General features: G+C 45.4%; 1 protein-coding gene across 5 annotated transcripts in view; it reads right to left on the bottom strand.

Moving 5' to 3' along the window:
- LOC139756517 (6-phosphofructo-2-kinase/fructose-2,6-bisphosphatase-like) overlaps positions 1 to 18103 on the bottom strand; it is a 444091-nt gene that overhangs the window by 407500 nt on the left and 18488 nt on the right. The gene's annotated exons all lie outside the window — the stretch shown is intronic.

Genomic DNA, 18103 nt, shown 5'->3' with positions numbered 1-18103 from the left:
AACAGTTAATGTTGTGAGGAAGCCATACGTGATCTCACATGTCAGTGAGTATAAATATTCAGTTTACCTCATGTCAGTTAAGTTCAGCCTAGCTGTTCCTATCTACTCCTCCAACATACTTCAACAAGAAGCCACAGCTCAAAATGATGTACACAACGTAAAACTCCCATGAAATTGATGAAGCGATGAAATATACATATGTATAATGCTGATGTGATGTGTTTTATTGTTACCAACATGGTAAGCCGAAACATGACCCCAGTTGAAGGCCATCTCGGGTGTCACAAATAAAACGAGAAAAAAAAGAGAGAGTAAATGAATCAATGCTGCGCTGGAACTTGTGATCCTGACACTTCAAGGTAGAGAGGAAGAAGGAAAGACAAAACGAGGAAGAGAATTCTCCAGCAAAGCTGTTCATAAGAAGGAATATCATAACGGTCAGTGCTGTCATGGCCAACCTACTCATCATATATAGTGTGAGAAGTGGTAGAACTATATTTGTTCTACTACATCTCCTTCTCATACCTGATATAGATATTGTTCTCTCTCGTAACCAACATATATGCAAACATGGGTTTCACTGCATTCTTTGCCTGTGATAGTAAGTAACTACGCACTGCATGCACAAATCTTCTGACCATAGATAATATATTGTTTAGAGGCGCAAAGTTTCAACCACACTCTATGGGTAAGGAAAAGATGATGAAATGTGCAATACCGGACAGATGTAAACTTTATCATATTTCATAAAAGTAACGTCATAGACGTATGTGGTAGTGAGCTTACGTTGCAGACCAGGAGGAGGGTAACTGTTGTCTCATGGAAGGAGATAGTAGACGGTATCTTAGCAATCTTCCAGAGAAGACATACGGGGAATGGCAACGTTCCTCAACACATAACTCCTCTGCTGAACACTGTGTTGTTGTGCTCACATCATGGCAGGCCAAAGTGAGAAAGTGTGTACAAATCTTTCATGGCTAAACTGACACAAAATCTGAAGTACTCAGAACGACTGAAAACAATGAGACTACTCAGGATCGTATAGGAAAATATATCATAATATACACAGTTTGGAGATTCTGCCATGTTTGATTACTCATCAAAGTATTCCTACTGGCACGACCAGTATGGAAGACTGCAACATATCATCAATGGAATAAAGTAACGAACGAATACCACAAGAAAACACAATGTTTGTATCCGAGGTCCACAACAGCTTGATCAAGTGTGTGTAGCCATTACCAGCAAGCAGCACGGACCGTTCCTGGACCAACTGAGGACCGACATAATGGACCGAGCAGCCAGCAAGCCTGGTTGTGACAGGCTTGCAAGTCTTCACCATGACAGACCACACTCACTAACATGTCACCTTAGTTACCAACCCAAGAGTGTAAGGCTAGGCTCAGGTAGACCATCGTACGGTAAACCGAAGGTCATTAAATATATCAAATAACCAGATCAAAACACAATGACTGTGCATAAATATATCAAATAACCAGATCAAAACACAATGACTGTGCATAAATATATCAAATATCCAGATCTAAACACAATAACTGTGCATAAATATATCAAATAACCAGATCAAAACACAATGACTGTGCATAAATATCGGCTCATTTACCCGCGGGACCGAGATCTAACTTCTTTCAATTGTTATTGTACAAATGTATCAATGTATGTATCAATGTAATCGTTATCTGTATCGTCCATCAGATAATACTATAGTGCCATCATGCACTCATCTGAAAATGTATGATATCATTCGTCTATCTTTGTGTAAGTCATCTGTGGCCTCGTGAAGAAATAATGAACACAATACTTTCACTTCCAGATGAGAAGAGTCACAACAATGTTGGCCACACCTTCCTGTACCGCGATGATGGCGAGGTAGGGAAGGTGGCGGGCCGCCCGCGTCCCTCGCCAGCCAGGTCATTGCCTCGCCACTAAGGAAGGACTCCACCATCTACTGTCTATGTCCCTGGAAGTATAGAACTGCGTCCATAGAACGATTTAGAAATTCCGACGTTTACCTTACTTTTTCCCGAGATGGATTTTGTGACGTGGATCATATGGTTCACTCGCCTGGGGTGATCATGAGATGTCCAAAGTAGACACAACGTGGGACATGTGGTGGCAGCCATCCTTGACCACACCACCACCTGACTCTACCCCAGCCATCTGGCGGTCGACAAGTGTGTCACGGACGCATAGGCCAACAGTTCCTCAAGGACAGACAAGGTACGTCCGTGGTGTGGTACGTCCGGCACTGACCCGTATAGGGGTATGGTAGAAGCCACAGCACCCACCCTCCATCACTGGCCACACCCATACCCCACCATACGACTGGCCACACCCCATCATACGGATGGCCACACACCCACCACACGGATGGCCACACCCACACCCCACCATACGGCTGACCACCCACACATCCCACCATACGGATGTCAACACCCACACCCCACCAGAAGGCTGACCACACCCCACCATACAGCTGACCACACATCCCACCATACGGCTGGCCACACCTACACCCCATCATACGGCTGGCCACACCTACACCCCATCATACGGCTGGCCATAACCACACCCCACCATACGGCTGACGACACACACACATACCACCATACGGTTGGCCACAAACACACCCCACCAGACGGCTGGCCACACACACACCTTACAATACGGCTGGCTATACACACACACACACACACACACACACACACACACACACATCACCACCAAGCGGCTGACTACACCGAAACCCCATCATACAGCTGGCCACACCCACGCCCCACCATACAGCTGGCCACACAAACACCCCACCATACGACTGGCCACATCCGCATCCCACAATACGGCTGGCCACACCCACACCCCACCATACAGTTGGTCACACCCACACCCCACCATACAGTTGGTCACACCCACACCCCACCATAAGGCTGGCCACACCCACATCCCACAATACGGCTGGAGACACCCACACCCCATCATACGCCTGGCCACACCCACACCCCACCATGCGGCTGACCACACACATAACCCACCATACAGTTGGTCACACCCACACCCCACCATAAGGCTGGCCACACCCACATCCCACAATACGGCTGGAGACACCCACACCCCATCATACGCCTGGCCACACCCACACCCCACCATGCGGCTGACCACACACATAACCCACCATACGGCTGGCCACACCCACACCCCACCATACGGCTGGCCACACCCACACCCCACCATACGGCTGGCCACACCCACACCCCACCATAAGGCTGGCCACACCCACATCCCACAATACGGCTGGAGACACCCATACCCCACCATACGCCTGGCCACACCCACACCCCACCATGCGGCTGACCACACACATAACCCACCATACGGCTGGCCACACCCACACCCCACCATACGGCTGGCCACACCCACACCCCACCATACGGCTGGCCACACCCACACCCCACCATAAGGCTGGCCACACCCACATCCCACAATACGGCTGGCCACACCCACACCCCACCATACGCCTGGCCACACCCACACCCCACCATGCGGCTGACCACACACATAACCCACCATACGGCTGGCCACACCCACACCCCACCATGCGGCTGGCCAAACACACCTCACCATACGGCTGGCCACATCTACACCCAACCATAAAGCTGGCCACACCTACATCCCAGATACAGCTGGCCAAACACACCCCACCATACGGCTGAATACCCACACCCCACCATATGGCTGGCCACACCCACACCCCACCATACAGCAGACCACACCCACAACCCACCATACGGCTTGTCACAACCACACTCCACCATACGGCTGGCACAACCACAACCCACTATACAGCTGACCACACACACACACCCACCATACGGCTCGTCACACCCACACCCCATAATACGGCTGGCACAACCACAACCCACTATACAGCTGACCACACACACACACCCACCATACGGCTCGTCACACCCACACCCCATAATACGGCTGGCACAACCACACTCCACCATACGGCTGGCCACACCTGTTCCCGGACAGTTCTCATGCATATGAAACATTCTATTGTGACTGCTATACAGTGTCACACTCAGTTGTTGACTGCTATACAGTGTCACACTCAGTGTCACACTCAGTTGTTGACTGCTATAAAGTGTCACACTCAGTTGTTGACTGCTATATAGTGTCACACTCAGTTGTTGACTGCTATAAAGTGTCACACTCAGTTGTTGACTGCTATACAGTGTCACACTCAGTTGTTGACTGCTATTCAGTGTCACACTCAGTTGTTGACTGCTATACAGTGTCACACTCAGTTGTTGACTGCTATAAAGTGTCACACTCAGTTGTTGACTGCTATATAGTGTCACACTCAGTTGTTGACTGCTATAAAGTGTCACACTCAGTTGTTGACTGCTATACAGTGTCACACTCAGTTGTTGACTGCTATACAGTGTCACACTCAGTTGTTGACTGCTATATAGTGTCACACTCAGTTGTTGACTGCTATACAGTGTCACACTCAGTTGTTGACTGCTATACAGTGTCACACTCAGTTGTTGACTGCTATAAAGTGTCACACTCAGTTGTTGACTGCTATACAGTGTCACACTCAGTTGTTGACTGCTATATAGTGTCACAATAGTGACTACAGTGTCACAGTCGTGACTGGTATAGCGTCATCTTCAGTCGAGACTGGTATAGCGTCATCTTCAGTCGTGACTGGTATCGCGTCATCTTCAGTTGTGACTGGTACAGTGTCATCTTCAGTTGTGACTGTTATAGTGTCATCTTCAGTCGTGACTGGTATAGTGTTATATTCAGTCGTGACTGGTACAGTGTCATCTTCAGTTGTGACTGGTACAGTGTCATCTTCAGTCGTGACTGGTATCGCGTCATCTTCAGTTGTGACTGGTACAGTGACATCTTCAGTTGTGACTGGTACAGTGTCATCTTCAGTTGTGACTGGTACAGTGTCATCTTCAGTTGTGACTGGTACAGTGTCATCTTCAGTTGTGACTGGTAGAGTGTCATCTTCAGTTGTGACTGGTACAGTGTCATCTTCAGTTGTGACTGGTATAGTGTCATCTTCAGTTGTGACTGGTACAGTGTCATCTTCAGTCGTGACTGGTATAGTGTCATCTTCAGTTGTGACTGGTATAGTGTCATCTTCAGTTGTGACTGGTACAGTGTCCTCTTCAGTTGTGACTGGTACAGTGTCATCTTCAGTTGTGACTGGTGCAGTGGCATCTTCAGTCGTGACTGGTATAGTGTCATCTTCAGTTGTGACTGGTACAGTGTCATCTTCAGTTGTGACTGGTAGTGTCATCTTCAGTCGTGACTGGTATAGTGTCATCTTCAGTCGTGACTGGTACAGTGTCATCTTCAGTTGTAACTGGTATAGTGTCATCTTCAGTTGTGACTGGTATAGTGTCATCTTCAGTCGTGACTGGTACAGTGTCATCTTCAATTGTGACTGGTATAGCGTCATCTTCAGTTGTGACTGGTATAGTGTCATCTTCAGTTGTGACTGGTACAGTGTCATCTTCAGTTGTGACTGGTATAGTGTCATCTTCAGTCGTGACTGGTATAGTGTTATATTCAGTCGTGACTGGTATAGTGTCATCTTCAGTCGTGACTGGTATAGTGTCATCTTCAGATGTGACTGGTATAGTGTCATATTCAGTCGTGACTGGTATAGTGTCATATTCAGTAGTGATTGGTACAGTGTCATCTTCAGTCGTGACTGGTACAGTGTCATCTTCAGTTGTGACTGGTACAGTGTCATCTTCAGTTGTGACTGGTAGTGTCATCTTCAGTCGTGACTGGTACAGTGTCATCTTCAGTTGTGACTGGTACAGTGTCATCTTCAGTTGTAACTGGTACAGTGTCATCTTCAGTTGTGACTGGTAGTGTCATCTTCAGTCGTGACTGGTACAGTGTCATCTTCAGTTGTGACTGGTAGTGTCATCTTCAGTCGTGACTGGTATAGTGTCATCTTCAGTCGTGACTGGTACAGTCATCTTCAGTTGTGACTGGTACAGCGTCATCTTCAGTTGTGACTGGTACAGTGTCCTCTTCAGTTGTGACTGGTACAGTGTCATCTTCAGTTGTGACTGGTATAGTGTCATCATCAGTTGTGACTGGTAGTGTTATATTCAGTTGTGACTGATAGTGTCATCTTCAGTCGTGACTGGTATAGTGTCATCTTCAGTCGTGACTGGTACAGTGTCATCTTCAGTTGTGACTGGTATAGTGTCATCTTCAGTTGTGACTGGTATAGTCATCTTCAGTTGTGACTGGTATAGTGTCATCTTCAGTCGTGACTGGTATAGTGTCATCTTCAGTCGTGACTGGTACAGAGTCATCTTCAGTTGTGACTGGTACAGTGTCATCTTCAGTTGTGACTGGTATACCGTCATCTTCAGTTGTGACTGGTATAGTGTCATCTTCAGTTGTGACTGGTACAGTCATCTTCAGTTGTGACTGGTATAGTGTCATCTTCAGTCGTGACTGGTACAGTGTCATCTTCAGTTGTGACTGGTACAGTGTCATCTTCAGTTGTGACTGGTACAGTGTCATCTTCAGTTGTGACTGGTACAGTGTCATCTTCAGTCGTGACTGGTACAGTGTCATCTTCAATTGTGACTGGTATACCGTCATCTTCAGTTGTGACTGGTACAGTGTCATCTTCAGTTGTGACTGGTACAGTGTCATCTTCAGTTGTGACTGGTATAGTGTCATCTTCAGTCGTGACTGGTATATTATTATATTCAGTCGTGACTGGTATAGTGTCATCTTCAGTTGTGACTGGTATAGTGTCATCTTCAGTTGTGACTGGTATAGTGTCATATTCAGTCGTGACTGGTATAGTGTCATATTCAGTAGTGATTGGTACAGTGTCATCTTCAGTCGTGACTGGTAGTGTCATCTTCAGTCGTGACTGGTATAGTGTCATCTTCAGTCGTGACTGGTATAGTGTCATCTTCAGTCGTGACTGGTATAGTGTCATCTTCAGTTGTGACTGGTATAGTGTCATCTTCAGTCGTGACTGGTATAGTGTCATCTTCAGTCGTGACTGGTATAGTGTCATCTTCAGTCGTGACCGGTATAGTGTCATATTCAGTTGTGACTGGTATAGTGTTATATTCAGTCGTGACTGGTACAGTGTCATCTTCAGTCGTGACTGGTATAGTGTCATCTTCAGTCGTGACTGGTATAGTGTCATCTTCAGTCGTGACTGGCACAGCGTCATCTTCAGTTGTGACTGGTACAGTGTCATCTTCAGTCGTGACTGGCACAGCGTCATCTTCAGTCGTGACTGGTAGTCATCTTCAGTCGTGACTGGTATAGTGTCATATTCAGTTGTGACTGGTAGTGTCATCTTCAGTCGTGACTGGTATAGTGTCATCTTCAGTCGTGACTGGTATAGTGTCATCTTCAGTCGTGACCGGTATAGTGTCATATTCAGTTGTGACTGGTATAGTGTTATATTTAGTCGTGACTGGTACAGTGTCATCTTCAGTCGTGACCGGTATAGTGTCATATTCAGTTGTGACTGGTATAGTGTCATTTTCAGTCGTGACTGGTATAGTGTCATCTTCAGTCGTGACTGGTATAGTGTCATCTTCAGTCGTGACTGGCACAGCGTCATCTTCAGTTGTGACTGGTATAGTGTCATCTTCAGTCGTGACTGGTACAGTGTCATCTTCAGTCGTGACTGGTATAGTGTCATCTTCAGTCAAATAATTTACGCATTTAATACGATAATATAATATATACGCATCCAGTTTCTACATTCAGAGGAGAGGTCATCGTGTACTATATACAGGGCATGTGTGTGTGTGTGTGTGTGTGTGTGTGTGTGTGTGATCGTACACACACCTGGTACACTTGCAAGAGACAAGTGTCCCAGGTGTAGGAAAGGCCTTGGGCAGCCTTCTGTAAGTGTAGGGTGGTGGTGGGTGGGGTAGTGTAGGCAGCGAGCCAAGCCTGGCACGTGACTAACTGTTATATGGAAGTAACATAATATTGGGTTATAGACAACTTCGGGTACACCATCTGACTACAGGCAGTACTGGTGGATACCAGACCAGGGTATAACTGTGGACACACACACACACACACACACACACCACACACACACACACACACACACACACACACACACCACACACACACACACACACACACACACACACACACACCACACACTCACCACACACTCACCACACACACACCCACACACACACACAAAACTCACCACACACACACACACACACACACACACCACCCCACCACCCCACCCCACCCCACACACACACACACAAAACACACACACACACACAACACACACACACCACCACCACACACTCACCACACACCACCACACACTCACCACACACAAACACACACACACACCACACACTCACCACACACCCCACCACACACTCACACACACCCACCACACACACACACACACACACACCACACACACACACACAACACACCACACACCACCACCACACACACACCCCCACACACACACACACACAACCACCACCCACACCCACACACCCACATCGGTGGCAAACCCCACCCAACCCCACACCCCAAACCATAAAGGGTGGCCACACCACATCCCAAATACGGGTGGCCAAACCCCCACCCCACCATACGGCTGGAATACCCAAAACCCACCATAGCTGGCCACCCACACCCCACCATCGGGTGACCACCACAAAACCCCCCATACGGCTGCCCCAACCCCCACCCCACCATAGGCTGGCCAACCCCACCTCACCATACGGCTGGGACACCACACCCACCATAAGGGTGGGCCCCAACCCACACCCAAATACGGCTGGCCAACACCACACCCACCATACGGCTGTACCCACACCCCACCATAGGCTGGCCACCCCACACCCCAAATACAGCAGGGCCACACCCCACCCACCATAGGCTGGTCCAACCACATCCACCAAGGCTGGGAAACACAACTATACAGTGCCACTCAACAGCAAACACACACCCAATACGGCTCGTCACACTCCAACCAACACCATAGGTTGGACTGTTAACCACACCCAAATATAAGTGACCCAACCAACACCCACCATACGCTCTGTCACACCAACAACCCCACTCATTTTCGGGTGGCCCCCAACCAAACACTCCACATTTTCGGGATGGGCCACACCTGTTCTCTTCAGGTACTATTGTTAACTGCATGATAGTGTCACACTTCATGTGACTGCTATACAGTGTCACACTCAGTTTTGACTGCTATACAGTGTCCACACTCAGTTGTTTACTGGTATCAGTGTCTCATCAGTTGTGATGGTATAGTGTCATCTTCAGTTGTTGACTGCTATACAGTGTCACTATCAGTTGTTGACTGTATAATAGTGTCACATCAGTTGTTGGGCTGCATACAGTGTCACTCATTGTGACTGCTATCAGTGTCAACTTTAGTTGTTTACTGCTATCAGTGTCACCTCAGTTGTTTACTGTTACAGTGTCACCTCAGTTGTTTACTGTATAAAGTGTCACTACTCAGTTGTTGACTGCTATAAAGTGTCACACTCAGTTGTGACTGCTTACAGTGTCACACTCAGTTGTGACTGCTATACAGTGTCATCTTTAGTCTGTTGACTGCTTACAGTGTCATCCTCAGTTGTTTACTGGTATACAGTGTCACACTCAGTTGTTTACTGTATACAGTGTCCTCCTCAGTTGTTGAAATGTTAAAGTGTCACACTCAGTTGTTTACTGCATACAGTGTCATCACTCAGTTGTTTACTGCTATATGTGTACACTCAGTTGTTTACTGGTACAGTGTCATCTTCAGTCGTGACTGGTATAGTGTCATCTTCAGTCGTGACTGGTATAGCGTCATCTTCAGTCGTGACTGGTATAGTGTCATCTTCAGTTGTGACTGGTACAGTGTCATCTTCAGTTGTGACTGGTATAGTGTCATCTTCAGTTGTGACTGGTATAGTGTCATCTTCAGTCGTGACTGGTACAGTGTCCTCTTCAGTTGTGACTGGTACAGTGTCATCTTCAGTTGTGACTGGTATGCGTCATCTTCAGTCGTGACTGGTACAGTGTCATCTTCAGTTGTGACTGGTACAGTGTCATCTTCAGTTGTGACTGGTAGTGTATCTTCAGTCGTGACTGGTACAGTGTCATCTTCAGTTGTGACTGGTACAGTGTCATCTTCAGTTGTGACTGGTAAGTGTCATCTTCAGTTGTGACTGGTATAGTGTCATCTTCAGTGTGACTGGTACAGTGTCATCTTCATTGTGACTGGTTTAAATGTCATCTTCAGTTGTGACTGGTATAGTGTCATCTTCAGTTGTGACTGGTACAGTGTCATCTTCAGTTGTGACTGGTATAGTGTCATCTTCAGTCGTGACTGGTATAGTGTTTTATGATGTATCATCTTCAGTCGTGACTGTATAGTGTCATCTTCAGTTGTGACTGGTACAGTGTCATCTTCAGTCGTGACTGGTATAGTGTCATATTCAGTGTGACTGGTATAGTGTCATCATTCAGTCGTGACTGGTACAGTGTCATCTTCAGTTGTGACTGGTTACAGTGTCATCTTCAGTTGTGACTGGTATAGTGTCATCTTCAGTCGTGACTGGGACAGTGTCATCTTCAATTGTGACTGGTATAGTGTCATCTTCAGTTGTGACTGGTAAGTGTCATCTTCAGTTGTGACTGGTACAGTGTCATCTTCAGTCGTGACTGGTATAGTGTCATCTTCAGTCGTGACTGGTATAGTGTCATCTTCAGTCGTGACTGGTATAGTGTCATCTTCAGTCGTGACTGGTAAGTTCATCTTCAGTTGTGACTGGTATAGTGTCATCTTCAGTCGTGACTGGTATAGTGTCATCTTCATGTGACTGGTAAGTGTCATTCAGTGTGACTGGATATGTCATCTAGTCGTGACTGGTACAGTGTCATATTCAGTTGTGACTGGTACAGTGTCATCTTCAGTTGTGACTGGTAGTGTCATCTTCAGTTCGTGACTGGTATAGTGTCATCTTTAGTTGTGACTGGTACAGTGTCATCTTCAGTTGTGACTGGTATAGTGTCATCTTCAGTTGGATGGTTAGTGTCATCTTCAGTCGTGACTGGTACAGTGTCATCTTCAGTTGTGACTGGTAAGTGTCATCTTCAGTCGTGACTGGTACAGTGTCATCTTCAGTCGTGACTGGTACAGTGTCATCTTCAGTTGTGACTGGGTACAGTGTCATTCTTCAGTTCGTGACTGGTACAGGTCATCTTCATTTGTGAAGTGGTATACGGTCATCTTCAGTTGTGACTGGTACAGGTCAACTTCTTTGTGACCGGTACAGTGTCATCTTCAGTTCGTGACTGGTACAGTGTCATCTTCGGACTGTTGTGTTATATCGTGGAACTGGTATGTGTCAGCTTCAGTTGTGACGGGACAGTGTCATCTTCAGTTGGGACTGGTACAGGTGTCATATCAGTCGTGACTGGTACAGTTGTCATATTCATATGGACTGGTACAGGTCATCTTCAGTCGTGACTGGTTAGTGTCCATCTTCAGTTGTGACTGGTACAGGTCATCTTCAGTCGTGACTGGTATAGTGTCATCTTCAGTCGGTGACCTGGTATAGTGTAATATTCAGTCGTGACTGGTATAGTGCCATCTTCAGTTGTGACTGGTATAGTGTCATCTCAGTTGTGACTGGTATAGTGTCATCTTCAGTCGTGACTGGTATAGTGTCATCTTCAGTCGTGACTGGTATAGTGTCATCTTCAGTCGTGACTGGCACAGCGTCATCTTCAGTTGTGACTGGTATAGTGTCATCTTCAGTCGTGACTGGTACAGTGTCATCTTCAGTCGTGACTGGCACAGCGTCATCTTCAGTCGTGACTGGCACAGCGTCATCTTCAGTCGTGACTGGTATAGTGTCATCTTCAGTCGTGACTGGTATAGTGTCATATTCAGTTGTGACTGGTTAGTGTCATCTTCAGTCGTGACTGGTATAGTGTTATCTTCAGTCGTGACTGGTATAGTGTCATCTTCAGTCGTGACCGGTATAGTGTCATATTCAGTTGTGACTGGTATAGTGTTATATTTAGTCGTGACTGGTACAGTGTCATCTTCAGTCGTGACCGGTACAGTGTCATCTTCAGTCGTGACTGGCACAGCGTCATCTTCAGTCGTGACTGGTATAGTGTCATCTTCAGTCGTGACTGGTATAGTGTCATATTCAGTTGTGACTGGTAGTGTCATCTTCAGTCGTGACTGGTATAGTGTCATCTTCAGTCGTGACTGGTATAGTGTCATCTTCAGTCGTGACCGGTATAGTGTCATATTCAGTTGTGACTGGTATAGTGTTATATTTATTCGTGACTGGTACAGTGTCATCTTCAGTCGTGACCGGTATAGTGTCATATTCAGTTGTGACTGGTATAGTGTCATTTTCAGTCGTGACTGGTATAGTGTCATCTTCAGTCGTGACTGGTATAGTGTCATCTTCAGTCGTGACTGGCACAGCGTCATCTTCAGTTGTGACTGGTATAGTGTCATCTTCAGTCGTGACTGGTACAGTGTCATCTTCAGTCGTGACTGGTATAGTGTCATCTTCAGTCAAATAATTTACGCATTTAATACGATAATATAATATATACGCATCCAGTTTCTACATTCAGAGGAGAGGTCATCGTGTACTATATACAGGGCATGTGTGTGTGTGTGTGTGTGTGTGTGTGTGTGTGTGTGTGTGTGTGTGTGTGTGTGTGTGTGTGTGTGTGTGTGTGTGTGTGTGTGTGTGATCGTACACACCTGGTACACTTGCAAGAGACAAGTGTCCCAGGTGTAGGAAAGGCCTTGGGCAGCCTTCTGTAAGTGTAGGGTGGTGGGTGGGTGGGGTAGTGTAGGCAGCGAGCCAAGCCTGGCACGTGACTAACTGTTATATGGAAGTAACATAATATTGGGTTATAGACAACTTCGGGTACACCATCTGACTACAGGCAGTACTGGTGGATACCAGACCAGGGTATAACTGTGGACACACACACACACACACACACACACACACACACACACACACACTCACCACACACACACACACACTCACCACACACACACACACACTCACACACTCACCACACACACACACACACACACACACACACACACACACACACACACACACACACACTCACCACACACACACACACACACACTCACACACACACACACACACACACACCACACACACACCACACACACACCACACTCACACACACACACACACACACACACACACACACACACCACATACATACACGTTACTGGGCTCTGAGTGGCTGACCTGACCCAGTGGAACACAACCTTTGGGCATAAGTGGGCCAGTGTGTGATGCAGGCCACACCTTAGTACAGTAAGGAAAGTAAATTTAGTTATAAAGGTCACCGAGAAATCAATAAAATAATTTATAATAAATATTAACCTAAATTGTAGAAGTATAAATCAGTATACACCTCAGATAGAAATCTCATGTTATCACAAAATATTAAAAAAAAAAAATGGGAAAACGATAATATTTGAAAATACTGCTAATGAACATAAAACATAATTTTCACACATGTTTTATTATAATGATTACAAAAATCAATACGATCGCGCCAGAAACATAATCAATTAATCAACAAATACAACAGCATTGCCAATCTATCTTCATCATTGTAAAACGCAAAATATTATCATACTGGGAAAGCCCAACTGATCAAGAGAAAAGTAGAATATTCTGCAAACTATATATTATGAAAAAATAGAAATCACTTCGTATGTGTTACCTAAATATGAAACATTGAGGTGCTTATATTAGATATCCAAAAATATATTCACAACTGATTATTAAACACTTGAAATCAACCAATAGGTTGTATTTTGTTAAATAGGTAAAGTTACAGGTACAGTGTTGGTATTAGGTAACTATTTAATAAGTCTTGACTCAATTTTTGACTTGATTTTCATCCATGATAAAGTTGTTTGCCAGATGTATGTACGTCTGTGTTGCCCCAGATTGTCAACATAACTTCAGCAAACATGTTCACGTTCATATTTATCTCCTATGAACATAAACAAGTTCAACCAAACGCTATCACTACAGATGCCTCTCAGTGTGTCACTAACCTACTTCACATAACTACCTCCACTAACCTACTTCACATAACTACCTCCACTAACCTACTTCACATAACTACCTCCACTAACCTACTTCACATAACTACCTCCACTAACCTACTTCACATAACTACCTCCACTAACCTACTTCACATAACTACCTCCACTAACCTACTTCACATAACTACCTCCACTAACCTACTTCACATAACTACCTCCACTAACCTACTTCACATAACTACCTCCACTAACCTACTTCACATAACTACCTCCACTAACCTACTTCACATAACTACCTCCACTAACCTACTTCACATAACTACCTCCACTAACCTACTTCACATAACTACCTCCACTAACCTACTTCACATAACTACCTCCACTAACCTACTTCACATAACTACCTCCACTAACCTACTTCACATAAACTACCTCCACTAACCTACTTCACATAACTAACCTCCACTAACCTACTTCACATAACTACCTCACTAGACCTACTTCACATAACTACCTCCACTAACCTACTTCACATAACTACCGCCACTAACCTACTTCACATACTACCCCACTAACCTACTTCACATAACTACCGTCCACTAACCTACCTTAACATAACTACCTCCACTAACCTACTTCATACTATAACTACCATCCACTAACCTACTTTACATAACTACCATCACTAACACTACTTCACATAACATACCTCCACTAAGCTTCTTCACATAACTACCTCCACTAACCTACTTCACATAACCTACCTCCACTAACCTCTTTACATAACTACCATCCACTAACCTACTTCACATAACTACCTCCACTGAGAAGCTACTTCACATAACTACCTCCACTAACCTACTTCACATACTTACCTCCACTAAGCTACTTCACATAACTACCTCCACGAACCTACTTCACATAACTACCATCACTAACCTACTTCACATAACTACCTCCACTAACCTACCTCAACTATAACTACCTCCACTAACCTACTTACATATTTACCTTCCACTAACCTACTTTACATAACTACCGGTCACGAAGCTACTTACATAACTACCTCCACTAACCTACTTCACATAACTACCTCCACTAACCTACTTCACATAACTACCTCCACTAACCTACTTCACATAACTACTCCACTAAGCTACTTCACATAACTACCTCCACTAACCTACTTCACATAACAAACCTCCACTAACCTACTTCACATAACTACCTCCACTAACTACTTCACATAACTACCTCCACTAACCTACTTCACATAACTACCTCCACTAACCTACTTCACATAACTACCTCCACTAACCTACTTCACATAACTACCTCCACTAACCTACTTCACATAACTACCTCCACTAACCTACTTCACATAACTACCTCCACTAACCTACTTCACATAACTACCTCCAAATAACCTATTCATAAACTCACACTAACCTACTTCACATAACTACCTCCATCATTAACTACTTCACATAACTACCTCCACTAACCTACTTCACATAAAACCTCACTAACCACTTCACATTAATTACCACACTTAACCTACTTACATAACTACCTCCACTACCTACTTCACATAACTACCTCACTAAGTACTTCCATAACTACTCACGAACCTATTCACAAAAATACTAAATTTTATTGAAAAGTTTTGACCAGATTTTAGATGTCAGACACCAGTCTCCCTGTACCTTATGACTTGAGATTATAGATGTCAGACTCCAGTCCTCCCTGTACCTTATGACTTGAGATTATAGATGGCACAGACACCAGTCTCCCTGTACCTTATGACCTGATATTATAGATGTCAGACACCAGTCTCCCTGTACCTTACTGACCCTGATATTATAGATGTCAGACACCAGTCTCCCTGTACCTTATGACCTGATATTATAGATGTCAGACACCAGTCTCCCTGTACCTTATGACCTGATATTATAGATGTCAGACACCAGTCTCCATGTACCTTATGACTTGAGATTATAGATGTCAGACTCAGTCTCCCTGTACCTTATGACTTGGAGATTATAGATGACAGACACCAGTCTCCCTGTACTTATGACCTGATATTATAGATGTCAGACACCAGTCTCCCTGTACCTTATGACCTGATATTATAGATGTCAGACACCAGTCTCCCTGTACCTTATGACCTGATATTATAGATGTCAGACACCAGTCTCCCTGTACCTTATGACCTGATATTATAGATGTCAGACACCAGTCTCCCTGTACCTTATGACTTGAGATTATAGATGACAGACTCCAGTCTCCCTGTACCTTATGACTTGAGATTATAGATGACAGACACCAGTCTCCCTGTACCTTATGACCTGATATTATAGATGTCAGACACCAGTCTCCCTGTACCTTATGACCTGATATTATAGATGTCAGACACCAGTCTCCCTGTACCTTATGACCTGATATTATAGATGTCAGACACCAGTCTCCCTGTACCTTATGACTTGAGATTATAGATGTCAGACACCAGTCTCCCTGTACCTTATGACTTGAGATTATAGATGTCAGACTCCAGTCTCCCTGTACCTTATGACTTGAGATTATAGATGTCAGACACCAGTCTCCCTGTACCTTATGACTTGAGATTATAGATGTCAGACTCCAGTCTCCCTGTACCTTATGACTTGAGATTATAGATGACAGACACCAGTCTCCCTGTACCTTATGACCTGATATTATAGATGTCAGACACCAGTCTCCCTGTACCTTATGACCTGATATTATAGATGTCAGACACCAGTCTCCCTGTACCTTATGACCTGATATTATAGATGTCAGACACCAGTCTCCCTGTACCTTATGACTTGAGATTATAGATGTCAGACACCAGTCTCCCTGTACCTTATGACTTGAGATTATAGATGTCAGACTCCAGTCTCCCTGTACCTTATGACTTGAGATTATAGATGTCAGACTCCAGTCTCCCTGTACCTTATGACTTGAGATTATAGATGTCAGACTCCAGTCTCCCTGTACCTTATGACTTGAGATTATAGATGTCAGACTCCAGTCTCCCTGTACCTTATGACTTGAGATTCAATTGTTCATGTTTAGCCACGTCTTGTCGTGTGTGAACGCCAGGTCCCCCATCCATGCAGGGTGGGAATGTCTCTTGACCTCAAACATTCTCAGTCACCAAACCAAGGTCAAGCTTGGCTCATGACCAAACCAAGGTCAAGCTTGGCTCATGACCAAACCGAGGTCAAGCTTGGCTCATGACCAAACCGAGGTCAAGCTTGGCTCATGACCAAACCAAGGTCAAGCTTGGCTCATGACCAAACCAAGGTCAAGCTTGGCTCATGACCAAACCGAGGTCAAGCTTGGCTCATGACCAAACCGAGGTCAAGCTTGGCTCATGACCAAACCAAGGTCAAGCTTGGCTCATGACCAAACCGAGGTCAAGCTTGGCTCATGACCAAACCAAGGTCAAGCTTGGCTCATGATCAAAACTCGTATTAGGACGTCGTGTTTGTACGTCACCTGCAGACCTCAGCCTTGTACAACACACGGTCATAGTCTGCCTCCCTGACAACACACGGCCATAGTCTGCCTCCCTGACAACACACGGCCATAGTCTCCCTCCCTGACAACACACGGTCATAGTCTGCCTCCCTGACAACACACGGCCATAGTCTGCCTCCCTGACAACACATGGCCAGAGTCTGCCTCCCTGACAACACATGGCCAGAGTCTACGTCCCTGACAACACATGGCCAGAGTCTGCACGTCTGTCTAACATGACACATGACAACAGTGGGTCCAGGTGATGATGATGTCAGATAAAATTCAATATATTCGTGACGTCATCACTGGGGACGTGTTGCCTCATAGCAGACGTTATCGTCCATTGGACGAGACACGTCAGGTGGCTCC

This window comes from Panulirus ornatus, chromosome 22, assembly GCF_036320965.1.
Source record: "Panulirus ornatus isolate Po-2019 chromosome 22, ASM3632096v1, whole genome shotgun sequence".
Classification (NCBI taxonomy): Eukaryota; Metazoa; Arthropoda; class Malacostraca; order Decapoda; family Palinuridae; genus Panulirus; species Panulirus ornatus.
The sequence above is the reverse complement of the archived record's forward strand: the minus strand, read 5'-3'. Positions and strand labels throughout refer to the sequence as shown.